The sequence below is a fragment of the Apis cerana genome, linkage group LG7, assembly GCF_029169275.1.
Source record: "Apis cerana isolate GH-2021 linkage group LG7, AcerK_1.0, whole genome shotgun sequence".
Taxonomy (NCBI): Eukaryota; Metazoa; Arthropoda; class Insecta; order Hymenoptera; family Apidae; genus Apis; species Apis cerana.
The window spans coordinates 12,474,472-12,497,085 of NC_083858.1; the positions used below are offsets into that span (position 1 = coordinate 12,474,472).

General features: G+C 37.6%; 1 protein-coding gene across 7 annotated transcripts in view; it reads right to left on the reverse strand.

The window, feature by feature from the left end:
• Nucleotides 1-22,614, reverse strand: part of LOC107999339 (BAI1-associated protein 3) — a 90,398-nt gene that overhangs the window by 58,435 nt on the left and 9,349 nt on the right. The window lies entirely within an intron of this gene.

Here is a 22,614-nt window from a genome sequence, read left to right on the forward strand (position 1 = left end):
CAACGAGTTTTTCTAGCATTTTGAAAACGCGAAATTATTATTTTTTGGAAAATTTATAAACGTATCAGTTTATCCATTCGGACGAGATTTGGAAAATTGATTTGGAAAATATTTTCGAATCGTTTAGATCGAAAATTTATGGACAAAATAATATTGGATTCGAATTTTTTCAACGAATTTTGACGAATTTTGAACGAAGAAGAAAGATTTCTTCAAAAAAAGAGGGAGAAAAAAATACCAGACGTGGGTTGAATTGTTATAACGCTTGACGCGATTAATTAATCGTGTATTGGTACGATTGTCAATTTGTCGGTCCAATTATATGCGATACCCCAATGTTTATATACCGAGCAATCGATAATTCAGCGTGTATAATAGTCACAAGTAATTATTGATAATCTGGTAATTATTAAATTAATTTATCGATAATAAATTTCAGATCAGACGGTTTATTTACACCGTTCGATAAGATAATATCAAATTTCGCAAAATGAATTTTCCTCTCGACTCATTTCTGACTTCAATTTTTCTCCCCTCGGGTTATATTTATTATCGAATTTTTTTTTTTTTTATAATCCCTTTAACAACTGTTTATTCAACGGATGAAGATAATGTATGTATTCCATTAATCGCTTCCTCGAAATAAAACGAGCGCCACCCTCCTATTTATTTTCATCCTTCCAGAACACCAAATGGATCGGACGTATTAAACGAGGTCGTTTTGAAAAAATGCAAAAAAACGAGCAACACCGCTGGCGATGAGACACAGTCGTAATAAATCATCTACCGTTTCTTACCGTCCGCTTCTTCTTTGGATTCAAAATTGCTGCGCCAAATTTACGTATAGGCGTATATATCGTTGCTATAATCGCTATAAATAAACTTTTATTTCTTATAAAATGAAAAAAGGATTTAAAAATACAATAAAAATCCTAATTTATATACGTTCTCCTTGAATTCAATTTTTGAAATATTTGCCGTTATCATAGATAATTTTGAGATACATAAAATAACAATATACAAATTTTATTACACGAGAAAAGCAATATAATCTATTCTATTTCCTTTTAAACAATAAATTTAAAGCATCTCGATCATTTTTGTTAACAATTTTTCGTTAACAAACCTCAATTAACCCGTACTTTTGGAACACCCTTCATAAGGGATCAATACCCGTGCGCTTCAACTATATTTTGCGCTATATTTTATCATATTTAATCTGCCGCGTCTATAACGCGAGATAAAAACGAGCAGCCTACGAACAACGAATCCGAAAAAACTTGGTCCGCGAAACTTTCAACTTTCAACCGATAATTGTTCCAGCAATTTTCGCCCGGTTCGAATCGATATTTTTTTTTGCCCCGCGAAACTTTTAACTGCGGACGCCGTTTAAACCGGGTCGTTATTCCCGCTACTTTACAACCAGCCCCTCCTTCCCTCCTTCACTCACGACTCGCCACGACGAGAAGGAAGTCAATTCCATTACCAACTCGCGCAGAAGTATTATCTTCCCCTTATCTTTACGACGCGGAGAAATAATCTTCACGTGGAGGAGGAGGAGGAGGACGAGGAGGAAGAGGAAGAACGAAAATCGCTCGGGGGATTCGGACGTTTTCAAGCTTGTCTGGGATCGTGATCGAGAGAGGAAACGGCGCGTAACGGGAAATAATTATCCCCTCTCCTTTTCTCCCTCGGTGAGGAACGATTCCTGGTCGAAGGAAAGGGGGGGGACACATAAACCGAAGCGAGACTTTTTTTGCGCTCGTATGGATCGTTGAGCGCGTGCACGTGTGTTTATGGAACTTTTAAAAGAAGTTGGGTATTCTTTTATTTTAACGAAATATTTAAGCGATAAATATAAGTATTAGTCTTTTCAATAGCCGAGAAATAGTGGTACGAATATTTTCGAAGGCAATGATCTGTTAATTAGAAGGGGAGTTCGATAATGGGAAGAGCTATGGGAAATTAAATTAAATTAAATTAAATCTTTTGGCAGTAATCAATCGAGTCGCTTTCGAGAGAACGAGGAAAGGTTTCACGCTTAAAAAATACAGTTTAGGATCGAGGTTTCGATCTTGGCTTTGTTAATAAGATGTTAGAGCAATGTGCTGAATCGACGACAAGCCTTTTCAAGTCGAAGAAAAAGAGATATAAACATGATCGACAAGGATGAACGATACACTGGTATATACAATATTCATTAATAATTCTTCGAGTCGATACGGTTGAAAGTTACAATTGCAAGTAGAGGGAGTTTATGAACGCGATTTTTGGAGTGGATTTGACAATTGACAAACGTGATTACGATATAATAAAGATTGGTATGAAATATTGGAACGCGAGTGACGCGAGACTGAAACGAACTGAATTTCGCCGCGATAGAGACAACGATATACGTGTATCTGGTATATCTAATAATGCAAAGATATGCAAAATATGCCGACTATAGCGTCGCGTGAACAATATCACGGGATATCTATTAGCGTGGAAAGAGTTATAGAGTTGAATCGATATCATCTAAGGAAATGTTGTTGATGACATACATCTTGTGCGCAATTATTCATAAACAAACTAACAAGATTCCTATCTTTATTTTTATACGTTTCACTAACTCGACGCTGCGTGTCCATTGGAAATAAAATAATAAATAAACGGGCACGGAAGGCCGACAATTGCTTCTAAATATTATTTTTCCAAATTGAATAATTCCAGCGAGAGGATTAAATTGAAAGAACAAACAAACGAACGATTCCAAGGCTAAACTATAACCATAATCACGAGTGATAATCATAACAAAAATGCACACAAAATTCCAATCTTTTTTCGACTGAAAATCCAAAGGGAACAACCACTTCTACTATCGAAACATCATTTCTCTGAATTGAATAATTCCACTGAAAGGATTAACCAAATCAAAAAAACAAACAAACAAACACTTGCAAATAAACGAAAGATACGATCAATTTCCCGTAACGAGCGATGCAAAAGTGGAATTCTGTCCTTTTTCCTTTTTCCTTTTTTTCTTTCCTCCACGAAAAATTAAAAAAGCTTGGAAACTCGTTTTGAAAAAACGATTCTTTTGAAAAGACGATTTCGGGGGAGGGGAAAACACAAGTTCAACATCCAAGTCCAATAAACAATTTCGCGAGTTTCTAACGAACGCTTCATCCGAAATCTTTGTTCGTCTGTTCCCTCTATTTTTATTAATTATCGCCTCGAAATATTTCCGATATAAATCGGGGAGGCTCGGTGGAGGGTTGACGGTTGGAGGGTGAGGCGCAAGCATCATTAATGATTGGCTTTATTCAGCCAGGAAATTACATTTTGCACGAGCATTTTGTTGCGTTTGGGCTCGTGTCAACGCGCGTATCGAACCGGAACGAATTATTTCGCCCGATTGCGCGTATACGCTTCCGTACAGCTCTATATCGGACTCTTTTTTCATTCTTTCCTCCTTTTTCCCGTTTTCGACTTCCGTTCTATTCAAAAATATCCCGCGTCTTAAATCAAACGAATTCATATTTTCCAATTGGCGACGAAAGGCCGACATCGGTTTCATTATTTCTCTTTTCCCGTTTTATTCGCCTTATATTCGTTTTGATTCGTTTCGAATTTGTTTCAGACTTTTTTTTTTCATTTCACGTTAAGAGAGATTTTCAAAGAGAAGATTTTCGGAAAGAGTGAGCTGGATGATTTTGGATAAATTGAAGCTTTTTTTTTTCATTTGCTTCGTGGATGAATTGTGTGCATATTCGCGAATAAAAAAAGAAAAAATGATTTCGATGGAATGAAATTCATAGAAACGTAAAATATTAATGGAAAGCGAGCCTTTGTTAATTGGTATCCAAGTTTCGATATACGATTATGTATATATAAATTCGTAGTTGATCGCAGACGAAGAATTTTCGAGCGATTTTTATTTAGCATGATAAATTTAATTTTTGCCGAATATCGATCACGTTGAATTAATCGCTCGATATATATTCGATATTTATTCGAAACGATAAAACTAAGATAAAAGTGCTCGACCCTCGAGGAAATTCCCCCCGTAACAAACAATCTTATTAAAAGCTGGATCACTTGGAAATCTCCTGTTAAAAAAAAAATCGATCTTCCTTCCTTCTACACTTATAATTCATCGTAATCATACGCTAGGAATCGAAGCTGATTTTCATAATTCCTCTTCGTATCCCCCTCCCCCCAATTTTCCATCTCGCGGAAATTCAACAAAGATCCGATTGAAGCTGTTCCGTGTTCAAAGGGTTGAAACGATTCCAAGAGCAACGATCTTCTCGTTCCTTTCCCCCTCCTTCTTCCCCGTTGATCGAACGAGAACGCTTTTGATTTCGACCCGGAGCGAAGGTAATAATGGCTCGAGAGCAATGATAAGTTAGCCGCGATCGATCATTAACGAGGATTGGAAGCACGGGAAAATTACGTTGGAACAGGAGCGCCACTCTAGGCCGACATACCTCGTATCGATGACACGGGGCACGTAGAGATTGTTTCGTTCGAGGAGGGTCGTTCGAACGATATTTCGATCCAGGAAGGAAATCGTCCCCTTCTTTCTTTCGAACGTGGCTACGAGTCGGATAGAGATTTTGAAATTTTCTTAATTCCTTTTCGTAATTTTGTATACGCGTTGATTCGACGATATATCGTTGGAGCACGAATTTGCAATGAAACGGGATAAAAGCGTATCGAAATGCGAGGAAGAGAGGAATTATTTATACGAATATTGTACAAATATTCGTGTATTCCACGTTGGATTAACGCGTTGTTCGATGAATCGATGATCAACGATAATCCCGTCACAAATATCACGAGCGATTCGTGATATTCGCGATGGATTAAAAATAGAACTTTCACGAATCAAAGGGGAATATATATATGTAAAATTCAATTCCGATTCGAGCAATCCTATTAAAATTATTTCGTTCTTTCCAACTTATATATATTTGACAAGCTATGTAAGTCGGCATTATTTTTCGAATAATCTTCCGATTTCTATCATCGTGTTTCAATTTGGAATCGATATTTTTTGAATAATCTTCCAACTTCTATCCGGTATCGATCATCGTATTTCAATTGAAATCGATATTTTTCGAATAATCTTCCGACTTCTATCATCGTGTTTCAGTTGAAATTGATATTTTTTTAGTAATCTTCCAACTTTTATCCAACCGAAAAAGCCGATCGAATCCTATATCGATCGTTGTTTTTCACTTGGAATCGATATTTTTCGAATAATCTTCCGACTTCTATCATCGTATTTCAGTTGAAATTGATATTTTTTGAATAATCTTCCAACTTTTATCCGATCGAAAAAGCCGATCGAATCCTATATCGATCGTTGTTTTTCACTTGGAATCGATATTTTTCGAATAATCTTCAGATTTCTATCATCGTGTTTCAGTTGAAATCGATATTTTTCGAATAATCTTCCAACTTCTATCATCGCTTAAAATCGATATTTCACCGATCGATTCCGTTTACGAACGAGAAAGGTGATCCATGATCACCTTTTGGATTCGGACAAATTTCAACCCTAATTATCGACCGAAACCCGGCTCTTGCCGCGAGGTTTAACGAGATTTCGTCCAAGCTAACCAACTTGCACGATATCCAATCCACGATTATCTATCCATGTAAGCCATTTGCCCAGTTCGTTGCTCCTCCATCATTTCAGATCAGATACACACACACACACACACATATATATATATATTTCCGTTCAGAGCGACTCTGCCTCGACTCGAGAATCCACACAATTTTGTGACGTGGTCGAGCCTCGTCGATACCTGATCCACTCGCCATTCGATCTCGATATTCCATCGTCGTTCCCAACGTACCGATATTTCGTTCTTCCATACAATTTTATCTCACCGTAAAATATCCTTCGATAGTTTTTCCCCGACGAGCTTCGAACATATATCCGTTTACGCGCATGCTATTTTTAATTATGAAATAATCGTGATTTCTCTCCACGAAATATTTTCTATATTTCATATATATATTTATATATATTTTTTACAAGTTTTGCTTCTCGAGCAAGATTCGAAGAAGAATATCCTTTCATTTGGCAAAAGAATGTGGAACGAAAGAAATGACAAAGGTTAAAGCGTAAACGATTAATAATAATTCATATTAACGATCCACTTCTCATTTTCGCATTAAATCTTTATACCAAGTTGAAACGAATATAAAATACGTGAAAATGAAATAATTTTCTGCCTCGGTTTTTATTATATTTCCCCATTATCCTCGTTATTGAAACGTTTTATGAAGCCAACATTTATTACCCTCTGGCTATCCTCATATCCTTTCTCCACGCATACGAATAAATCTCACGTCCATTGTCTATATTTACATAATTATTTGCCCCTATCGATCTATTATGCAAAATAACTCGCCTAACTCGCTAATCGAGACGTAAATTCTATCAAGTTATTAATTAAAGTAGTTCGTGAGAGTGTGTTTCTTGAATCTTATCGAGGGAAATTCGCCCGACTCGAAAATCCTGATTTCGTAACCAAAGTTTGGATAAACAGATTTTAATACTTTGTTATTAAATACTTCTTCGCACGTATAACGATTTTGTATAACGAATTTCATTAACCAATTCGTTCATTCAGAGATCAATAAGCCAATCCAATTGGAAATATTTCTTTCTACGATTATACTCTTTCGAATAAGCGAAACAAAGATCACGCGATATGGTAATTAAATATAGTAATATCGGTGTGCTTAAAAGAAATAGGAGACACTTTTATTTAAGCTGAATATATACTCGCGATATCTCTTCGTTTTAGCACAGTTTAGACACTTTTGGGGCAGCATATTTTTTAAAATATAACAACAAGAATGTTTGTGTGTCGCGTAATAATAGCTCGTATTCGAAGAAGGATAAAAAAATTTCGTTCTATTGACAAAAATAACGAAAGGGTGTGCGATAAACGCAGAGAGCCGATTTAAGCGGGCACCAGTTGAAGAGGTTTCACGCGATGTTATCTGTTTCGACTAAGATCGATCCATTGATAGGAAATGCGGGCAACGATAAAGCTTGATGTACGTGCTCGCGTTTGAAACACCCCTATTGCGGTTGTGCGAACAACTTTGTCGAGAACGCGCGTCGAATTCGTCGAATAATCGACGCGTCAACGATCAAACTGCAAGATTAGAAATCGTGTGTAATCGCGAAATAAAAATATCGTATTATGCGTACGGGAATGGAGGGATTTTATCGAAAATAGTCGAATTCGTGAATTGGAAGATTACGAAATTAGATAGGAATATAAAAATATCGTATATAATATCGATGAAGAATTTTATCGAAAATAATCGAATTCTTGAACTAAAAGATTAAGAAATTAAATAGGAGTATAAAAATATTGTATATAATAATATCGATGAATTTTATCGAAAATAGTCAAATTCGTGAATTGGAAGATTAAAAATCGAATATAAAAATATCGTATATAATATCGATGAAGAATTTTATCGAAAATAGTCAAATTCGTGAAGATTAAAAATCGGGTATAAAAATATCGTATATAATATCAATGAAGAATTTTATTGAAAATAATCGAATTCGTGGATTGGAAGATCCACGAAATTAAATAGAAATATAAAAATATCGTATATAATATCGATGAATTTTATCGAAAATAGTCAAATTCGTGAATTGGAAGATTAAAAATCGAGTATAAAAATATCGTATATAACATCGATGAAGAATTTTATCGAAAATAGTCGAATTCGTGAATTGGAAGGTTAGGAAGAAATTAAATAGGAATATAAAAATATCGTATATAATATCGATGAATTTTCGAAAATAATCAAATTCATGAATTGGAAGATAAAAATCAAATATAAAAATATCGTATGTAATATCGAAAAATCTTATTACGAAAATAGTCGAATTCGAGAATTGGAAGATTAGAAATCGAATACGAATATGTCGCGAAATAACATCGAAATTATGAATAATCGACGCGTTAAGGATGAAACTGTGAGATTTGCGAAATAAAAATATTGTATATAAACAAAATATGACGAAATAGCTCTATCAAGCGTTCGAGAATGCATTTTATGGAAAACGCGTCGAATTCGTAAACAATCGATGATTGGAAAATTATATAATTGAACACGAATATATTGCGAAGTAAAAAAATATTGTATAATATTTATATTTATATATATATATATATATATTGTATAATGAAATAGCTTTGTTACAGAAAACACGAATTTGTGAATAATCAATTGGAAGATAAAAAGTATAATCGAATACGAATATACGGAGAAATAAAAATATCGCATACAGCCCTACTGTTTCTACGAACAGAACAGAAGAATTTTGTGACGAGATAAGGGAACAATTGAATACGAACCTATCGAGAAAATATAATAAAAGGTATATCGTTATAAAAAGCGCGTAAGGAAACGCGATGAAAAGGGGATTGGAAATAATAATATTACGAAGAGCGTAGCGTTAAAAGATGAGGGATCCGTTTTTTAAATTCCGACAGGAACGGTGAGTTTCAGCTTGTTATAAAAATTGCACTGCCAATAACGGGAATGCGTCACCCGTTGTAATTGGAAGTAACAGCTCGCTCGTTATTACTGGCCAACAATTTGCCCATTAACGGGACGCCCGAGCTCTTCTTTCGACTCTCTGTTATACACGACTCGCTTTTTCTTCGAATTATCGCCAACATACGTATTTATACGTAATAATTTACGTCGTGATTTTATCTATGAAATAAACGACAAAATCGAACGGTTTGACTCGATAAAACGATCATTAAACACGGATGATCTGTTTCACCAGGAGATACAAGGAAAAGAAAGAGAGAAAGGAAAAGGGTAAGAGAATCGACGGTATTGTTAGCATAAAATCGATTCGTGCCCTCACGAGCTTCACACGATCAGACCCCTCCTGTTTTGCATTCATAGAATATTCAGGACAGAGAGTTTCGAGAATGATAATAAAGATGTCGGCCCCTTTGATTTTGTCAACATGACGACAATCGAACGTGTCCAGAGTCGTCAGTTTAGAAGAGGGAAGAAAACGTACAGTAATTTCCTATCCGTTCCTTCGATCGGAATAATCGATCGAATAAACTTGGAACGCGAAAAAGATGTGGCGCGAATACACGTCTGTCCAAACAAAAACAAAGTCCAAATCAAATTTTGAAAACTTAAAACGCTCGTCATCGTATCGATTTAATTCGAGGTAGAACTAGGAAGAAGGATCATTAAATTCAAAATATCTTATTCTGTACAAATATCTTACAATTCGATCTATACTTTGCTTAACTGCAAAAAGAAATCAACTTTTCGCCAAATCTCTACCGAAAACACGCGAAACTGAATGTAAAAATATCGATCCTTCGACTATTTTCGTTTCGAAACAGGAATTCGTGCGAAAGATCCGATGCCCCGTTACGAGATTATCCGCCACACGTTGGTGGACCCACGAACGAAGAAAAAGCGTTTCTTTTTATCACGCGTGTTCTTTTACTTATTTATTTATTTATTTCTTATTCGAACGATCGCTCCATTTCCTCCAATTTCTTCCCATTCACTCACTCCTTTTCTACGGAATACGAGAATCTTCCTCGAAGAAGAGCTCGAGCGCGGTTTTTCTGCACTTATTAATCAGAAATTTGGAAATTTATAAAAAAAAATTATATCATTAGGATATTAGGATTTGTTTCTACAGAGATCGAGGGAAAAACACAAGTTTATCACACAACTCGCCACCTATTTCCCACGAAAGATCGATCGATAACCATCCAGCACGCACGCACGTTAAATCCTCTGAAACGCAAGGAAACCGTCGAATCCAAGAAACAACCGTCCGTCCGACGAATAATCGATCTCTTGCCGGCGTGCAAAATCGGATGGGATCGATCGAGCGCCGAAACTCTCGCCGAGTCGCGTGTCAAGCATGCGCGCGCCGATCGAGTTGGGGAAGGAGAATCGGCCGCCCAAGGAGTCGGCTGGATTTCCATCCTCGACTGGGTTTCGCTTGAATCGAGACTGATTACAGGCGATTCTCCTTGCCGATCTTCCATGATAGAGTGTGTTCTCTTTCTCTTCTTGTTGTCGAAAAGGGGCTTCGATCGTGGATGGATCGTGTTCTTTTGTATTTTTCTTCTCTCTTTTTTTTTTGGATAAATATCGTTGCCATATATATATATTTTTTTGCGTTGTGTTTTTTAATAGATTGGAAATGGTTTTTTCGTACTTTTTGGGAGGAGAGTGGATTTCGGCTTTGAGGAAATGTTATACGCTCGCCGTGGGTTTGGATGAAATGGGATTTCGAATTTAATTTTAATATCGATGCTGGTCGAAGAATATATATACACAATGGTTATTATTATATATTGCTTCAAATTAATTACACGATATATTATTATCCACGATATACCCGCCTTGAGTGAATTTAATTTCGTAATCCGTTTCGAGAAAAATTATTATTATTATTATTATTATAAGATATCTCTTGTATATGTTACATTCTTTCTTTTTCCAGTCTGAAACTCTCTTTCGAGAAAGAGAAAACGGCGTCTACGTTAAATTTCGTACGGGAATAATTGTATCGATGACACGTTCCGAGGAGTGGATAAATATAAAAGAAATCTCAGATCGGGGAGGGGGAGGTTTGGAAGAAAGAAAAATGGAATATATAAGGGATCGAAAGGAATATAAGAAGAAGATTTGAAAAGGATGACTTGGAAGAAAAGACAGGATGAGAGAGTGAAATTGAGAGAAGGAAGTAGCTTTCGATCGTCGCTTCGTATTTTTTAACGTATTTGCGGTATTTAAGTCTCGAGAATTCTCTCCTCGCGGCGGGGAAAAAGATGTTCCAGCGTTAAGAAAAAATAGCTTGCCTAATTCTCTTCGTATAAATCAGACCATTTTGTATAGCGTGGAAAGAAGTGGTTACGATAGATGTTAAAATAAACTCCGTCGAAAATTTGAAAGCATCGGCTTAGAGGAAAAATTAATTGGAAATCTATTGTCACAAAATCACTGATCTACGGCGACATGGAAACAAAATATTAAAATAATATCGCACGTATGAAGCGTTCGACCCATAAATGCATCGTAACTACTGCATAAATTGATCCTCAAATTTTGCCGATCTTGATATTTCCCTCGTTGTCTTCAACAACGTTCCTTCAACGTGTTTATTTCGCTCGTCAAAAATTGGAAATGCAAACGTTCGAATACTTTGCGTGGCGATTTACGAAAACATTGTAAAATAGATGTATCCAGAGATATTCGATAATAACATTTGATAAAAGTAATAAGAGCGAGTTGCTTTATTCGTGGATCGATCGACGCGGATATGGAAGGATAAGGAATTAACGTTCGACATATCGCGGAGAAACGAAATCTAATTTACGCAAAAGTTTTAAAAATGTATGGGCTGTTCGCGCAATCAAGCCGGAAATTCGATTTTCCAGAAACTTTTCTCGATGCGCGTTCACTGAAAAACGTACGTACACAACGTCCGTCCACAGGGGATTCTGTTCGACGAAATTTCACGCGAGCGAGAAAATGAAATAATAATTATCCCCTGGAAAATTTGATCGAGCGAAAAATTTTCTCCAGATAGAGAAAGATAGAACGGGAAAAAAACAAAGATCGCCTATTTGAAATCTGCGTGTCGAATCCGAGTATTTTATAAACATAACGATAAACGATATACGAGGAAGAATTCAACGACGAAATATTGTAACGTTGCTAGTAAAATTGAATGAAAAAAAGGAAAAAAAGAAAGGAAAAAAAATTAGCCAAAGAACTTTACGAATTGTGAAAAAATATTTTTCGTACACGAGTGGATACTATCTATTGATTTTTACGACGCTCGACGCGATCAAAGGGTAAAAGATGTGCTCGAACAAAATTCCAAAATAAACATCGATAAACATCGCACTCTATTAACCTTATAAACCCCTCCGATTCAGACACCACGTATTCCAAAATCACGATACTCGCGATATCCTCTTTCTTCGTCTTCCTCGAGCATGCAAAAATCCGTATCGAACTGCGTATAACCGAGATACATAATGAAAAAAAAAAAATTTATATTTTCCCAGAGCAAAGTTAGACGCGTATTCGACATATTTCCAATATAAATTCACGTACGAAATTCCGGATGCACGCTATCGAAACTATAATACAGAGATACTGCCCGAAGATAATCTCGTTTATTGGGAAAAAAAGGAAGAGGAATCTTTTCAAAAGAAAGATCATCGAGTTGAAGAGAAATCGCGTTTTATTAGTACGAGGATTGAAAAGAAAATTCACGAAAATCTGATGTATCCAATATCAGATTCCGTAAAAGAAACGAAGAGAAGAAATCTCGGGAGAGAATTGGCGCAACTCGAAAATCTTTCGAGAAACCCTGTCAAAGGAATATTCACGAATCTCGAAGATGCACGTATCCCTACATTGCAAAAGAAAGATCCTCGATTCGAGAGAAAGTTGAGCGCAACTCGAAAATCTTCGATAATGTATTCAACAAAGCGTTGGAGGGATCGAAAAGATTTCCGCCTTTCGAAAAACCCTGTCGGAGCACGATTCACGGGCGTAAAAAATTCCACGTATGATTACGGAAAGGAAGGAGAAGATCCTTTGAAAAGAAAGTTCGCACGCAGCGCTCCACCATTTCGTATCTCCGCCAAAGGATCGAGAAAGGGCAGGGAGATTTTCTCCTCCCTTTCCCCTTTTTCGAGCAATCTTATTGGATCAGTCGGTTACAAAACGTTACAAAAATGTTTTCCATAGTTGGAGGGCTTACAATGGGGATCCAGGGGATCCCTTAGGTGAAAGGGAGGCTTTACACGGATCATCGAGGGCGTGTGTCGGTGGAATACGAACACCAGGTGGAAACGTTGATAGCTGAAACGGCCACCCTCGAGGGGTGATCCCTGGCATCCGACCGCGTCTATTTCGCCGCTTTGTCACCGGGATACGCGTCCAATGTGCAACGGTGCGCGTCAAAGCGTAGGAAAAAAAGAGAGAGAAGGAAAGAAGAGAAACCGATCGATTTTTCGAAGATCGATAAAGAGTTGTTTCCGTGGAGGAGGCGGGAACTTTTGCAGGATCGTTTGAGCAAGTCACAGGTCGGCCAACTGGTGGAAATCGATCGAGAATTTGCAGATTGGTCGAAATTTGCGTTTCTTTCGAGGAGTGAAAGTAATTTGTAAAGCATTCGCGATTTACTTGCATTAGTATTGGGTATCAATTTAGCCAATATCGAGTCATCTGTTGCATTGATTTGCAGTTGGAACTCCTTCCACGCACGAGGGAGCAGAATATCTCGCTCTCTTCGACGAGAGAGAGAAACCTTTGGGCGAAGAGTAGCGTGGAAAGATAAGAATCTAGCGCGAACGGTACAATTGTCTTATGACATTTCACTTAAATTGCTGTCAATTCCAAATTTTTCGTTCGAGCTAGAATATCTAGCAACATGACCAGAGCTTTTCTTCCTCCTCGACAGAAGGGAAAAGTCCCTTCTTATATTATATTATATTATATTATTATTTATTTATTAATATCATTTTCAGTCAAAATTCCAATTTATTTACTTCATGGATGATTATTAAAAGCTCATGTTGAAGCTCCATATTATGGTTCAATAATTTTAGCTTCAATTATATTAAAATTAGGGGGATATGGAATATTATGGCAGGTCGGTCTATCTAAAATTTAATACGAAGTAAGACGGAGAGGCAAAAGAAGAACGATTCGTTTCGAGCTCGCATCGCGTATGTCGGTCGTGTTAACTAATCGTGATTCGCATTCGCTTTCTGTTGGCGCGAACGTACGAGGCGTTGTATAAAAATCTTGCGACTTTCTACTAAACCGAACCAACGTTATTCGCGCATAATGTGTTATCTCTTTTATTTACGACCACCCACGTCTCTCTGCCTTTCGAGTCACGCGTTCCGGAATAATGGGACATTTTCAACAGATATTACTATTTCCCTTTTCCCACTCCTCGCTCACTTCGCGCCATCCCCGTCGTTTTAATCACGTGAAAAATGAAGTTTGTCATTCTCATCGAGGTAAACGCATCCTCGCTCGTCCGCGAAATATCCCATTCCCTTCATCTAAATTTCCAATCGTATGTAAATCTATATACATCCTTATACACGCTAGTTTAAATTACAAATTGAATGCCACGTTTATGCCCCTTCCTACCCCATAAACCATCGACCTTCGATCCAAACCGTTATTTTGAATCGATATATATATATGTGCATATCTACTGTTTTTCAATGAGCGATTCATAATACGAATCAATTCCAACATTACGACTCGAAGGATTCATAAATTTGGTGTCCATTTTCATTTGGAAAAAACGACCTCAGCTGCAAATTCACAGTTACAAGATAATTTTCTCTTTCAGATCGAAGAACAGTATTCAATTTGTTGGAACGATCGGTACGAATGGATCCTCGTCCGCGAAAATTTAGTAAAAATAAGTAAAAGTAATTCGCGAAGAAGAATCGTTCTTTTAATCGCCATCGCCGAGCTTCTCATTTCCCATTTTCGACCCTTTCCCGACCGAGCTTCGAGAATCGAATGATTGACAGAGAGGCAATTTCACGGCTCGCAACCCCTCTCTTTCCCTTTTCTGTCGCGCAGCTAATCATCGGAACCACCTTTCCCCTTTCGAGGATCCTTTTTTCGAGAACGAGGGTAACGCTCTCTCCCTTCCTGCAATCTTCTTCCGCTTCTTCCTCTTCTTCTTCTTCTTCTTATATCTAGATGGAAGAAAGAAGACCGACTGGCTCTTCGAGGGGAGGTTATATTCGAATAGCTTATTCCAGATAGAAACAGATTGTCAGGGATTAAAATTGTAATCACAAGGGGAGGGGTGAAGCTTCGATGGATCACACAATTATATCGAGATGATAATCGGTCGTGATCGAGATTTCTCTTAGAATTATCTAGAAAAGAGACGAGATTGTCAAGGATTAAAATAATAGCAAAAAGAAAATTTGACGAAGTTTCACAATTAAAATAAAATACTGTCACATTAAAATTGTAATCACAAGAGGGAAGAATGAAGCTTCGATGAATCACAAGGCATTGGTTATACTGAGATGATCGAAACTTTATTTTTTACATTGCACTTCTCTTAAAATTACGTAGAAAAGAGATGAGACTGTCAAGGATTAACATAATCACAAAAAGAAGATAGGGATGAAGTTTCACAATTATATGATCGAGACTTTTTTTAGAATTACATAGAAAAGAGACGAGACTGTCAAAGATTAACATAATCACAAAAAGAAAATAGGGACGAAGCTTCATCGAGATGATAATCGGTTATCATCGTGATCGAGATTTCTCTTAGAATTATCTAGAAAAGAGACGAGAGGACTGTCAAGGATTAAAATAATCACAAAAAGAAAATTTGACGAAGTTTCACAATTAAAATAAAATACTGTCACATTAAAATTGTAATCACAAGAGGGAAGAATGAAGCTTCGATGAATCACAAGGCATTGGTTATACCGAGATGATCGAGACTGTCAAGGATTAAAATAATCACAAAAAGAAGATAGGGATGAAGTTTCACAATTATATGATCGAGACTTTTTTTTAGAATTACGTAGAAAAGAGACGAGACTGTCAAGGATTAACATAATCACAAGAGGAAGACAGGGATGAATTTTATATCTTCTAGAATTACCATAGAAAAGAATATGGAGCGATTCGAGGAGTGGCAACACGGTTTAATAGACGCTTAGCAGAGAGAGAGAGAACGTGTCGAAAACAGCGAGATATCCGACACGGTATAACGAACCCTTAGAAATGAAAGTCGGGTGCACCACAGCGCCGAGTTTCTCAACTTATTAAAGTTATGCTTATTGTTAGAAACCGCGAGCGCCGGAAAAGCTGACTGGTAATATCGTAATCTCGCGAGAAGAGCCGTCGTCTTTACGAGAAGTCGTAAACTCTTCTAATTTTTCCCCCATAAATTTCCAATATATCGAGGAGAGGAATTTATCCGAGTAGATCAAGAGAGAGAGAGAGAAAGGGGGAGGGGGAGAGAAGTTTGCATTCGTGGGATCGATTAAGGGGATAAAAATGTTGGAAGAGATTGGAACGGTCGAATGAATTCTTGCACGATATAAACCCGTTCGTTGATTTACGATCGAATTAAAACGACCAACAATTATCACCATATTCCTCTTTCTCCATTCGATTGGGTTTTACACAATCCGTGTAATTGATCGTCCATCTAATTAACAAACCGATGCTCGTTATTCGTCTCCTCCCAATTCGGATAAAATTCTGTCAATGGAGGAATTAAATAATTATTGTTATCCGCTTCGTCGACTAATTCGCAGGCTCGATTTCGAAATTTTGTCCGTTCACAAATAGAGATATTAATTCCGTTCCCCGTTCGTCGACGAATTGTCGAATATTAGAGAAATATCGATCGAAGCTAAAACCTGTTTCTTTAAAAATATAATAATAAGTAAGTATCGATGAGACGAGATCGAAGATGCAAAGGGTTAACGAGTCGAAAACTACTTTGCCTGGCTCTTCGATGGGGTTCGATGAAAATTTAAATTCGATTCGATAAAATTAATTCAAATTTAAAGAGACGTTTAAAATATGAAGATATATATATATGCTTGATATCAACTCACTCGACTATGCTTGTTGTAATAATTTAAATTTTAAATGCAATTATTCAACTTTTTAACTTGTGCGTGGAATTTCTGTGCAAATATTGCACAGAAACACGGGTGAAATTTTTCCCCAACTGCCGTAGATTTGAATATATATATATATATATCTACATATGCATTTGTATATATATCACATTATACGCAATTGGCTGCGAGAGAAATTCGTTTTTAAAGAATAAATTGGGGGCATTCTTCCAACGCTCCCTCCCCCTGGGAAAATGTTTCTCGTTACCGCGCGTTTCTCTTATTTCTGTCACTGCGAGTGGACGTGTTCGCAGTATAGTTATTTCGAAATGGCATAATAAGATCGGCGAGAAGAGCTTAATTAAACTGAATCTTCTCTCCGTTCTAAATCAGGCATTGTCGAGACGATCTTCGTCGAACTTGAAAGTGGAATACGCTTATTAATCACCGTCGTTCTATTTAAAAATTTTTATTTTCAATTTTTACCATATTTGTCGCGAAATAAAACAACGTGGTATCTAATTAATCGATAATCGATACTGTCAAACGTGTTTATTAACTATTGAAATACGCTCGTGCTTCTTTCTGATTTCGATTCTTTAGAAAAATAGAAAAATTTTTACCTCGATATCTCGAACGAAAGAAACGTCGTTCTCTTGCCAAGTTAAGATCCTTTTATAATTGTGAATCAATTTTGCAGATGATCCCAACATATACGTGATTTTCAATGTTCTACCTAAGAAAGGCAGAAATTTCATACTTTGTTCGATAAATTGAAAATTGATCGAGAATAAAATTCGTTGAAATCGTATCCGCTTGGCGTAGCTCGATTTCACGACTTACAACGAGTCGTTGATATTTTAAAAGCGACGAGATATCGAGGAGCAATCAAAGAAATCGAAATGCACGCGATCAACACGCGTGGATATCCTTTGTCGAGCACATCGATTTTTCTCTCCAACGTGTCATAAAAACTCTTCGAATCGCCCAGCGGAGAAGAAGCTTTCCCCTTCTTCGGGGAAAAGAAAAAAGACATCCCTGAGTCAGCCGGAATTTACTAATCGTTGAAGAAAACGGGCAATTCTTCTGTTTCCTTTTTCTTTCTTTTTTTTTTTTTTATCCAACAAGATCGGTGCAAGCTTAATTAACTCGCGCTTTAAACGCCAGCAAAAAGCTTGGCGGTAATTAAGCGGGGAACGATAGGGGAGAATGTTTCTATCCTGAGTTTGAACATCGGTTCCCATCTTCTCTCTTCCTTTTTTTTTTTTTACCGCAGTTAAAAGAGTTACTTCGAGTTTGTAGCTCGTAACAACGGAGACGAAACGAACTTGTAAGTACAATGAGACGTTTTTAATTAACGCGACAAAATTCCGTCCAATTTTTCATTAGTTTCTCAAGTTTTTCTTATTCGAACAGGAAGATACTTCAAATCCTATAACTTTGCTTTATTATCCTTGAATTTTGAATTGGAAAAATTAGAGTCTCGCGCTTCTTTTTCCAAATCTTCCCTCAACAATTTTTGAAGAAGCCCCCTCCTTCCAACTGTTTCTGTTCGAGTTTTCCTCCGCGAGGAATCCCGAAAAGAGGGAACAAAAGAGGAGGAGGAGGAGGAGGACGCGAAGAAGGAACGCGGATATTCGTTTTAACATTCTGATCGCGCTGAGAGGGCGGATAAATCGGATTAAACTTATGTTCCACGGGATATGGAACGGGGGTGCACACCCTTAAAACGTTCGCTTCGACCTGTTCGATCGATGTACTACGTGTATATATATATATATATACACGACTATTCACCTGCAAGATGCCACCTCGATGTTCTCCCTTAATGAACTATTTTTGACGAGGAAAAGGAGAGGAGGAGGGGGAGGAGGGATATTCACGCGGTGAAAATACGAGCGCAATTCGAGAGGGATTTCAGGACGTGTTTCTGTTACGTGTTCAGCAGGCGAGGATGGATGAAATGCGTGGAGATTTTTTTTTTTTTAGAAGCTTTTCGACAGCATCGGCAACTACTACAGTTTTTTGAAACGTTGAACAGGTAATAAGTCAGGAAATTTGTATTTGGCCGAAATGGAGCGATGATTGGTATTTTTTCAAGAAGAAATCGTGAGGGTATTATTTATAAATTTCACGAGCCACCGATATTGATATTTTTTCTTTCGAAATTTCGTAAATTTCACGAGCCATCTTTCATGCTTTTAATAGGCTAAAAGAGGTATCTGCGCTGCTCTTTCTCTCTCACTTTCGAGCGGTGTAACGCGTTGGAAAATTCAAGTTGAACAAGCTCGCCTTCGAGGCGGATTATTAAATGAGCGATAGAGCGAGGTTTAAAAGAGATTATCGAGGAAATTGGCTAACGTCGAAGGTTTCGGGAAAGGTGGAAAGCCAAGGTTTATCACATTCGCGTTATTCGACTTGGGTAATTCAACGAGGAGTTGCAAAGTTTTTCTGATATCGCCACTGGTTCTTTAGAATTTCAGAAATTTTTCTTCACCAAAAGAAACAACGTTCAAGAAAACAAGTTCCATGTAATGTAATATTGCGAGCACAAACGAATATTACCGGTGAATATTACCGGTGAAGAGTTGGAATAAAAAGGAAATATTTGGAGAAACGTTAAGAGAAACGAGTGAAATTCCGCGAAAAAATTTTGCGACTGTGATTACACGTTTTAATAAGCGTTAATCGTTTCCCTCGTATTTCTAAATTAAAAATTCAATTACATTTGAAATGGTTCGACACCAAGGAAATTTATCTCTTTCAGCGAATTTACTAAGGGTGGAATTATTAAAACGTATTGAAACGCGCGTGGATTAAACAGGGCAGGCCTTCATCCCCGGAGATCCCCTTAACCATCACACCTCGATCCTCCATTCCGTTGTAAACATCCAATTCCGACAAACCTATTAAATTTGACGTTTGTAACGCGCCACCGTTTTCCCTTTCACGGCAAACACTTTCGATTGAATATTCGCTCGAGCGATATTAACGAATATTAATGGTGGAACGCGGGGAGAGAAGAAATGGCTCGATCAAACAATCGTTTGTTCCCTCTCTCTCTCTCTCTCTCTCCATTAAACTTTCGGTAAAAGAATTGCGAGCAAAAAAAATAGAGCTGCTCGTGGAAAGAGAAAGCACATAACGCGAATAAATTTATATATATACATTTTTTTTCGATCTCAGATTATTCCGATTCTCGAAGTTAGGTAATCTTTCGAATCAAGCTCGAGCAGTTTCTTCACGTCTTCGTCACGATTCGAGAAAAGAAAAAGAAGAACGCGATAGAAGCGTTCCTCCACCCTTTAATTATTCACCGACAGAGAGAGAGAGATTCTAATCTCCAAGGTGAAGCTGCCACGATAAACTCGTGGTGTTAACGATTCGCCATTAACGATCTCTATTCTTTCACGCGTTTCTACCTCGGTGAAGCAAAGTACAAAGTATTACCGCTTTCGTATCACAGGATGCATGATAGAAAATTTGAAAATTACGCGAATAAGATATTTCATATCTTTTTTTGACTGACTTTATGTAATTTTACTATACTCGGTTTCTACATATGGATCGCACGTAATTTATTTCTCGATAAAACTTGGAATTATCTTAGAATTTAACATTTTTCCGCCCACTGCAAAGTTGTTTCGAGTTTTAAAAATATTTCGAAGAAGGGATATTTCATTGATAAAAAGAAGTAATTTCTCTAATTCGCGGTTAATCTTGCGGATATCTCGTGTAAAGCAGAATTTTTCGTTTCCTGCGACGTTTAACTATCCTCTCGCGTCTTGTATCGCGTTTGATTGAGAAAAAAGGAAAAAGGAAATATTCCGTGTTATCCAAAAACAGTGTGCACCACGCGATATTAAAAAAGAGGAAACTTTTCGTTTCGAGTTAGTCGAGTTAGCGGCCTTCTTCTCTTGTTTCCAATTTAGGTCACGTCCACCCGGACGTACGAAAGAAATTCTCCGCTCTTTGCCTTCGTTCGATTCGCGTCTCGGCTTTGCCCCCCATTTTCCTTGAATTCCGAACCTTTCCACCAAACGAAATGTCGTTCCACAGCCATTCGACGCTTTTCAAATTTCTCAAACCAAAACTTCTCAAACCTTCTTCAAACCGGCAATTAATTCAGGTTTAGATTCCTCCTCTTTCTCCCTCTTTCTCTCTTCGAGCCTTCCAGAAATTGAATTTTTCTTCCAATCATAAAATTGACGTACGCGATAATCCTTCAAACTTGAATTTTTCTTCTCGAGGAAGTAACTTGATTTTTTAAACCAGAGAGAAAGAGAGATAAACGAAGAGAAGAATGAAACATCCTTTCGACTCAATTTTCATCGAACACGCACGACAATCTCTTCCTCTACGAAGAAGAAAAACAAGGATTTTTTTTCCCACGGCAACTTGCGATCGAATCGATCGCCGATCAGCCTCGAAACGGGGCACGAATTTTTCAAAGGAAATGGGGAAAGATTGGTCCATCGGACGTCGACACGTTAAAACTAATTTTCACATCGGCAGCGCCAGATCGTCCACGGTAATGGAAACTCCTGGGCCGCGTATAAAGGTAAATTGCGGACAGGTGAATCGGATGAACGAGTAATGAAAAGAACCGTCGACACACACGGGATATTTGCCACAGTTTTAACGAATTAACCCCCCACAAGTCTCTGGACAAATATCGGAATTGGTCGAGAAAAGGAATTGGATTGGACGGATGAAATTCAACTTTTTCTTTCGCAGACGAGTTCATACCTCGAAAAGCGCGATAATACGTTCGCCATCCGCGAGGGCGACCCAGTGGAAATATTAAATTGTGAAACTTTGAATATATAATTGCTCGTTAAGGAAATTTTCATAAATTTCGTTTCGAAAGTGGATTAGAGGATTGGAAATAATTTAGAAGAAGGTTTTTAAACGTGTAAGGTACGCGGTGAAACTCTGGTTTCAAAGTTTTATTAACTTGCTTCTTTCGTGAAACGCATAAAAAGAAATTACCAAGTGTAATTTCCCGATCGATCGAAAGTGGATTCGTTTCCCGAGAAATTTAAAATGATCGGGGAGATACATTGATAAGGAAAATAATTTTTAGGCCAAACTTTCGAACTCGTCAAACAAACGTTGCCCGAGTGAAACTTTAAAACGTTTCTAACTAGGTTTAAAATCGGGATGTAAATTGAAAGAAGAAGAAGAAGAAGAGAATGATTTAAATTCGGCCGCGATGAAACAAGTTGGAAGACAATATTTCGGATCAAGGGAAGAGATATTCGAGACACGCGTTTTCCAAGAATTCGAACGAGATTCCATTGGAGAGGAATAAGGGAGGGAGAACGATTCGAAAGGCTCGAAACATTAAGTAATAGCTTCCCTCCATTCTTTCCTCGAGATCTTCGGTTCAGGTCAACGAGAGATTACCGCGGCATCCGAATCGAAAGGCGGATGCAACCGAAATCGATTCACACGCGCTGTTCCATCCGAATCATTTTTAATCATTTCCCCCGATTAATCGCCAGACTTGAGCTTTTCGTTCCTCTTTTCGAAAGCTTCTAAACGTCTTATTCCATTTTCCCTTCGTGTGACCAACGAAACGATCATCGTGTCACACTTTTTCGACGAATATATCGAGATCAATCTCGCGAAACGAGCAAATATCCCGCAAGTTGCCTTAAATATTGTTTCAACCATTGATATTTCGCTCGAATATCTCCGCGGATAAACACCAGCCAGTGCCCCATCGACGTTACGCGCTTCAATTACCATTGAATTTTAATCGCCGACGGAATTAATACGCCGCGGATTATTCGCAATGAACAGGCTTCAAATTTTCAACAGCGCAATTCGTAACAGCGTCGCGTTGAAACGAGGAAAGTTAAACCGTTCCGAGCGAATTTCGAGGGGAAAGAAGCGGATCGAATGGACA